The sequence below is a fragment of the Sardina pilchardus genome, chromosome 13 (genome assembly GCF_963854185.1).
Source record: "Sardina pilchardus chromosome 13, fSarPil1.1, whole genome shotgun sequence".
Taxonomy (NCBI): domain Eukaryota; kingdom Metazoa; phylum Chordata; class Actinopteri; order Clupeiformes; family Clupeidae; genus Sardina; species Sardina pilchardus.
This window is the reverse complement of record NC_085006.1, coordinates 15796667-15804166: the sequence shown is the minus strand read 5'-3', so window position 1 is coordinate 15804166 and position 7500 is coordinate 15796667. Positions and strand designations below refer to the sequence as shown.

Genomic DNA, 7500 nt, shown 5'->3' with positions numbered 1-7500 from the left:
CACACACACACACACACACACACAGTGGAGTTGATGTTGCCCTGCTGTGCTGCTTTTCTGCGGTTTCTTGATATATTATTCAGGACCAGTGCAACTGATTTGCCTACTGATGTGCAAGGGTCCAAAGCTATTTTTTTACAGTCTATGGTCCAAAGTTAGCATCAAAACACCCGTAGGTGTATTTGCACGTCTCTGCATTGATCATGTTTGTGTATGTGCATGCATGTGGGTGCGAGCGAGTAGACTCTGGCCCCGACGCTATTGGCATTCAGAGCCAGCTCCCAAGCCTGTGATTAGCCGGGCCCTTCGGCTCAATGTCAGTCACAGGGGTAAATAAAGATGCCTGAGCCTCGCCTCTCAAAGCACACGGCCAGCTAGACCCTTATAATCCCCCTATAATGCATTGACACAGTCATTTCATTATCAAATCCTGTGAGAGATTGGGTGTGTTTGTGTGTGTGTGTGTGTGTGTGTGTGTATGTGTGTGTGTGTGTGTGTGTGTGTGTGTGTGTGTGTGTGTGTGTGTGTGTGTGTGTGTGTGTGACTGTGTGTGTGCGTGTGTGTGCGTGTGTTTGTGTGTATTCATGTGGAGGAAGATAACGCATGATTACTGTGCCCATTCACTCACTCACACACACACACACACACACACACACACACACAACACAAGACAAACACACACTCCTCATTTACACCTACTATCGGCCAACTCAGCCGAGGCTAAACACGGGTCAGATGGATCGCTGGCCGACCGCTCCGTTTAAACAGTCCAATCACTGCCCACGGTCACACTCTCCTCTCTTCCCAATTAGCCATATTACGCAAAACTTAGGTAATTAGCATCAATAAGCTGGCCTTTGACGAAGCGTAACTAATAATCGCTGATTCGGCCACGATGATGTTTCCCCCGCACCAGTACGGCAGCACGTTACCCTCACGCACAATTAAGAGTGTGAGATGAGAGCGATGGGAGGGAAAAGGCGAGTGCACGTATGTGCGTGTGGCAGTTAATTACATGTTGGAAAAGCTGATTATGAACTCGTGCGGCCTTGGTAGGATTGTGCTTTAATTGAATTTCGCCCTGGAAAAAATGGGCTTGAGTGTTGTTGCTGGTGAGGAGAATCGCTTTTTCACACATGTCTGGATGTGGTGCTGAATTAGAGAGGCCAGGAAGAATAACCGTTAATACCACACACATACACACACACACACACACCCACGCACATACGCACACACGCACACACGCACACAAAAATAAACACCATTGGTATGCAGTGCAGGTTGAGTGAACACAATGCCTCTCGCGGTTAAGGTCAAGTTTGTCTTTAGCAGCAAGCGCAGATTTACTCCTGCCTGTGTGAGCAGACGTTATCCAAAGAACACACACAGATACACACAAACACACACACACACACACACACACACACACACACACACACACACACACACACACACACACATAAAACACAGGACCCCGGCATCTTATAGACACACGCACACATACACACACACATAAAACACAAGACCGCGGCATCTCATATACATACAAATTATTTGCTACACGCATACACATCAAACACCAGGCAACATTAATTTGCACCCATGTACCCATGCAGTCATGCCTCCCTGCACACCTATTACTTTCTCACACACACACACACACACACACACACACACACACACACACACACACACACACACACACACACACACACACACACACACACACACACACACACACACACACACACACACACACACACACACACACACACACACACACACACACACACACACACACACACACACACACACACACTTTCATTCTCATTCTGCTTCAGTGCTCAGACTTCTGCTAATGGGCGGAGCCAGAACGCCTTCATGCGACCTCCTATTGTTATTACCATAGCAACTAAAGACACCCTTAAAGAGGAGCCTTACAGGAGAAATCCGGTGAGTTTCCAAATAAATCTCCATTTCTCGAGGTCACCAACTACTGTCGGTATGAAACAAAACGAGAACAATCGGTTTTACTCGAGTTGCTACACCCCGCAGCTAACGCAGCCATGCAGCTACAGTGCTACACTCTGGGGGCATGTAGATGGGGGCTCACTCACGGACATGCCCCCCAGAGGGTAGCACTGTAGCTGCCTGGCTGCATTAGATGCAGGGTATAGCAACTCGTGCTATGTAAAACCGATTGTTTTCGTATTGTTTTGAACCAACGGTACTCTTTGACCTCGAGAAGCGGAGATCTATATGAAAACTCGCCGGATTTCTCCTTTAAGAGAGCATGTTTGCTTATGAGTGCCAGAAAAAAAAAGGATTCTCTTGGTACAAACATGTTAAAGGTCAGCCATGTGATGGGCAAGACAATGACCACTCACCATCCTACGCATCGACAGATAGTGTGTAGTCTTGCATGGTAGCATCCTGGACCACATATATGCAAGCATGTGCATGCATGTGTATTGGTCCACAATGTGTGTGTGTAGCTTTGTGCAAGCAGCATACATTGTTTATGCTCTTTGGTCCATAAACAAAAAGAACTGTGACTGGGATTAAAAAAAACTAAAAATACATTAAGTTTTCCTGGTGGTTAAAACTTAAATATAATCTTCTCCTTACCAACTCATACAGATGTGTATGTTGGCGGGGCGACACGGAGCGAGAGTCAGAGGGTGGTCAGAGCAGCATAATTATGAGCCGTGACATTTCCCGCTCTCTGCTGTTAACACGCCGCAGATAACTGGCCGCTGCTGTTGCGGGGGCTCGTCCGGCACCCAGCGCAGGAGCTCGGGAGATTATGGGCCGGACCGTAAGCCGATTTGGACAGCACGCCTCATTGGCACGAAGCGAGGCGCGCCGACGATAAGACACTCCGGCTACTACTACCACTGTTGCCCGCTCGCGGAACTTTGGCACACACACACACAGCAGTTAGCCATTTTTGCAGGGCTATGCTGGTTAGCATTCATCAGACGCACCCTAGCGAGACGTACCGACACGCATAAACTTTGCGAGGAGCCTAGGGTGCAGTGCATTCTACATACAGGGTCTGCATTCAGCCACATCTGCTAATATTGATCATTTACGTGGAGAGAGGAGAGAGAAAGCAGGAAGAGGAGGAGGGAGGACATGGAGAAAAAGAACAGAGGGGGAAAAAGGTAGATGGAGCGACGACACAGAGAGAGCCAGATGTGAAAAGACAGATGGAAATGTAAAGGGGAAAAAGTGAAAGCTATAGAGGAGGGAGAGAGAGCTCTGCAGCCTGTGCCAAGGTTAATTGACACTGTTTGCTACTGGGCTCTGAGTGAAGGCTGTCTGAATTGCTATTACCACTTCCATTTGGCAAGAGACTGTACGGTGTGTTTAAAGAGACTGTGCCTGTGCATGTTAGACTGTGTGTGTGTGTGTGTGTGTGTGTGTGTGTGTGTGTGTGTGTGAGCTATAAACATAAATTAGGTGTAGTAGAAAGTGTTGAGAGCATGATGAAGAATGAGTGTGGAGGGGGAGGACTCTACCTGGCTCTACTTTGCCATATGAATGTGCATGCATCTCAGTGATCATTGGCTGTGAGCAGGAACAAGCACATTAAGAGAGTGTGGGAGCCCACTACATGACAATTTCTAGGGGTTATTGTATTTGTGCATTTGTGCACTGTGTGTGTGCGTGTGTGTGTGTGTGTGTGTGTGTGCGTGTGTGTATGTATGTGTGTGTGTGTTGAGGTGGTGATGGGGGCGTGGGGGGGTGCTTTGTGTGTAAGCGAAGGTAGGCAAAGACCTAGTTGTCATGTCCTCTGCCTGGGCTGACAGCTCTTTACAGAGAGTTGCGGCGTTCTCATTATCTCCACGCAAGCGAGACGGCTGCAGCCCCAAAAATCTATCAAAGATTCGGCGCCACGGCGGCCCACTCCACCCGCCGCCACCACCACCTCCACCCTGGAAACCCCACAGCCCTCCCCGCAGACCTGCCAGTAACACCACCAGTCAACCATGCAGCCTATCCTACGCTCCAAACACACCACAAAGCAACCACTCCCACTCACTCACTCACTCTCTCTCTCTCTCTCTCTCTCTCTCTCTCTCTCTCTCTCTCTCTCTCTCTCTCTCTCTCTCTCTCTCTCTCTCTCTCTCTCTCTCTCTCTCTCTCTCTCTCTCTCTCTCTCTCTCTCTCTCTCAAACGTACACGCACACACTTACACACACTCTCTCTGTAGGTCTCTCTTGCTCATTCTCTCTCTCTTTCTCTCTCTGGGCCAGATGTACTAACGTTTTGCGCCCATTTCAGGCGTAACGTGCGCGTATAAATATGGGGAGGATATGTACAGACAGGCCGCAATGAGGGAAACGCGCAGACTGCCTGCCATGAGAGCTGAAAATGGCTATTTGCGCTTTTCCGTGTCATGCATATTAATTCCTGGGCGGATCAGCTGAAAATGGGTGTAACACGCAAGTACAGGGGAGGAGAGGTGCTAATAGCGATTGATTAAGTATTCTGCCAGATGTATGAAAACAGCGCACGTCTATTTTGCGTTGAAAAACTTCCGCCTTCTGAAAGCAGGTGTAATTCAGATTGCGGTTAAATGCGTCTATTAGAAAAACTTTTAGAGACAGCTGAATCAATATTCAGAGCATCCGTTTTCTTCATTGTACTATGTCAAAAGCAACCTTAACTTTTGTTTGCCTCTCAATATCGTATTTTCTCTTTCACGACATAGCCTACACTTCCCAATCTGTTAGGCATTAAATCATCTGACTAGGCATTAAATCATATCCCAAGTCTACGTGCAGTAAATAGTTCAAGTATTTTTTAAGTGGATTTGAAGAACTACTAGGCCTACTCTGTCTGTCGCTGCTCGTTGACATTTCTTTGTATCATGTATGATCGCTAAACTTTGATTCTTTTTAATGTTGCAACATTCAACTGCGCTCGTTGTTCAGCTCTGCACACGCAATTGGCGTGTTACAGGGTGCGGGAACGGGCGGCACTGAACGCAGTTAACGTAATGAAGTGATAGCTTAGTAAATTCCACGCAGTATAGCAAAGCACAGCGTTCGCACTCTGCGCATACAAAAACTCGCTATTAGCGCTGTCTTAGTACATCTATGTCTCTCTCTCTCACTCTCACACACACAGAGACACACACATACAATAAAATATAACACAATATAATACAACTGCAATTCATCATTAACCGACAGCCAAAAATCTATTTATAGTCCCAAAATCACACATAATATCTACAAAGGGGCCTTTACACTCCTGCAGAGACACAGAGATGGGGATGGGTGGGTCTCACTGGGTCAAGCATGCACAGCTAAACCCCTCTCAATCAGTCCCAACCCAGCAGAGCACAACTCCCAGCACCATGTGCATGGTCTCCAGTTCAACTTTTTTTTTTCCCCCACAATATAATTCCACAGAACGCATTTTGGCATGTAACTCATTATAAACACATTAGTGAGTCTGCTGATAGCGTGATCTATTTCATTAGTTTTTAACCATGTGAGAAATGAAATCTTTCCCTCTGTTTTACACGAATCATTTCTCACGTGTAATTACAGCCATGTGAGCTGGGAAAAGGTTAGCGGATTTCGTTGGGGGGGGAGGTGGGGGGGAATGAGACGCATGCGAAGAGCAGTCGACTGGAGGACAATCAGGACGAGTGACTGCCCAGACAAGAGCGATTATCACCAGTCGTAATGCTTCAGCCTTTTATAAACACAGCTTAGTTTTTTTTTTTTTTTTTTTGCTGTGGGAATCTCCTCACCGACAGTGTTAAGTCTGAAGAGTGCGAGAAACGCAAGCAAGACGTCAAGGTGCTCACTAGTTTAAAAAAAGAAAAACGATGGCAGTTTCCGCGCAAATATTTGTACGGTTGTAAGCCTGAAGTGGAGTGTTTGCGTGATGAGTTTTGAGCGGTACATAATATGACCACTGCTAAGTCCTGTCCGGAGAAGATAAATCACGCTCCTCAAAAAGCTTCTATTCCTTCTCCAAAAGCTAGTATTCCTCATCAGCCTGGTGGGACCATATGCAAGTTGCATGTGCCAGAGTGGCCTGGGAAACTTGGGAAACTTGGGAATCATTGTCCCAAAAATGGATCAGAAAAGACCTTTGACAAAACCTATATGACCGCAAGTGGTCAAATGTTGTTATCATAACTGTGATACTTACAGAAGAAGTCCCGCACACTGTCCATTACCAATGCAAAAAAAAAAAAAAAAAAAACATTTATTCACACATGACCAAAACGTTGTGTGAATAAATGTTTTTTTGCATGCGGAATTAGTTTCACTGGTAACCTTTACCTTGTCCGATGCACCTGTCCTAAACAAAGAGGTGTGCAAAAGCACTTTTGAATTGTTATCATAACTGTAACAGTTAGGGCTGGTCTCGTGCCATATTACTTGGCTGACAAATATCTCCCTCTACTGAGTGGGTGACATTTGAATTTGAACTGAATGTGGGTCACTATTATGTGGATGCCCCTTGACAAACATGGCATAAGACACTGATGCTGAATTCCCTGATTTCTATTGCTTGAACCGTTGGCATGTGTGTGTGTGTGTGTGTGTGTGTGTGTGTGTGTGTACAGTGTCTCGACTCCATCACCGTGCTGCGCTGTGAGGAGACAGGAGCCTAGAGGAATGTGACAGTCTCATGTTGCACATTAAGCCATGCTGTTCACGCTGGAGATCACTGTAACTAGAGACTCCTGGAAACCACAATGTGGAAGATGTACAGATTGTACAGCAATGCATTGCAAAGCTATTCTCTTTCTCTCTCTCTCTCTCTCTCTCTCTCTCTCTCTCTCTCTCCCTCTCTCTCTCTCTCTCTTTTGCTCTCTCGATCTCTCTTTTGTGTGTATATGAGATGCCTGTGTGTGTGAAAGAATGAGTCGTGCTAGTGAGGTTCTGTATAGGTGAGTGTGTGTGTGTGTGTGTGTGTGTGTGTCTGTGTGTGTGTGTGTGTGTGTGTGTGTGTGTGTGTGTGTGTGTGTTTGTGAATACTTGTGTGTGCTTGTGGATGGTTGCACTGCAAAAGGCATGTTGAACAGACTGCCATGGCCAGATGCTCTCTCTGCAGTCCTTTCTTTCCTTCCACAAATGGACAATGGAAGGACATTCCTTTCAGACTGACCACAAGCTCGCTCAGCCTTTGACCAATGCAGTGGCTTTCAGAGAGAAACTTCATTTGAATGAATGTGTGCAGTTGGTGCATGTGAATACATGTGCCTGTGAGAGAGAGTGACTGACTGACTGTATACATAACCATATGAAAATGGGTATGTGTGTGTGTGTGTGTGTGTGTGTGTTGTGTGTGTGTGAGAGAGAGAGTGAGAGAGAGAGAGAGAGAGAGAGAGAGAGAGAGAGAGAGAGAGAGAGAAGATAAAGTGTGTGTTTAGCCATCTCATCCCTCTCTCCCATCCCTCTCTGAGTTGGAATGCACTGGAGGGAGCAACGGTGTTTTTTATGGGTGTTTTGGCCTCTGCAT

The 7500-nt window shown here is 46.5% G+C and overlaps 1 protein-coding gene across 1 annotated transcript in view; it reads right to left on the bottom strand.

Annotated features, from left to right (window-relative positions):
• Window positions 1-7500, bottom strand: part of dync2h1 (dynein cytoplasmic 2 heavy chain 1) — a 135490-nt gene that overhangs the window by 5085 nt on the left and 122905 nt on the right. The gene's annotated exons all lie outside the window — the stretch shown is intronic.